The following is a 901-nucleotide window of genomic DNA, read 5'->3' as shown; positions in this document are numbered from 1 at the left end:
ATATTATAAGCATTGCTCAGGCTTAGGCTAATGCCCCCAAAGAATGATCCCTCTGCAAGGGAAAGAAAGCTGAATTCAAGGAAGCATATGTTCTCCCTTGCTCATAATGATGTGGCCTCGTTGCTCTGGACATCAAAAGACTTCTTGTTCATGGATTCTGAGTGGTTTTTTTTTGGGGGGGGGTTGTTAGGGCATGTTGCTTATAAGACTGTTTGGTCTATTATAACGAACTATTTGTTCATTCTAAGATTATTTGGTACAAATAAGATGGGCTTTCTTTTGTCTCTTTGAAGGTAGTGTGATAGTTTTTAATCAAAGCAAGAATTATTTTGTATGTTTGTCTGTTTGCTTGTTTCCCCGCTGGCAAAGATAGACTTAAATCATTATTCTAGGGCAGCTAGTGTTTGGGAAGTACTGTCCTGATTTTTAGTTCATTTGTTACAAAATATTAACAGAGTAAATTAGGAAGAAGTAAAATTTGCCTTTCCATAAATCAAGGAATAATTCGTAAGTGAAGTCTAAGGAAATTTGAGTTAACACCTATGATGTGAACAATATGGTGTGGAGAGAGCAGGCAATCTGTTTAAATTATACACACACACACACACACACACACACATATCATACACACACACATATATACATACACACATATATATGTACATATATGTATTTGGTCATAAAAGATATTTTAGGAAACCCTCTAAGAAAGCACATTATATTTAAATTTCAGGTTCTTGGTTCAGAGTCACAAAATTTTGGGTAACTGAAATGGCTAACCCTTGCTTCATGAATGGAGCCTTCTTTGGTCCTGATGTGTCAGCTAAGGAAGGGTTGTGGTTATGGTGTGAGAATGTAGTAGTTTTCTCGTGGTATCCACTTGGGATCTCTGTTAAAGGTA

General features: G+C 36.4%; 1 protein-coding gene across 10 annotated transcripts in view; it reads left to right on the top strand.

Moving 5' to 3' along the window:
- Positions 1 to 901, top strand: part of Phactr2 (phosphatase and actin regulator 2) — a 261,938-nt gene that overhangs the window by 152,853 nt on the left and 108,184 nt on the right. The window lies entirely within an intron of this gene.

This window comes from Mastomys coucha, unplaced genomic scaffold (assembly GCF_008632895.1).
Source record: "Mastomys coucha isolate ucsf_1 unplaced genomic scaffold, UCSF_Mcou_1 pScaffold2, whole genome shotgun sequence".
In the NCBI taxonomy this organism is placed as follows: domain Eukaryota; kingdom Metazoa; phylum Chordata; class Mammalia; order Rodentia; family Muridae; genus Mastomys; species Mastomys coucha.
The sequence above is the reverse complement of the archived record's forward strand: the minus strand, read 5'-3'. Positions and strand labels throughout refer to the sequence as shown.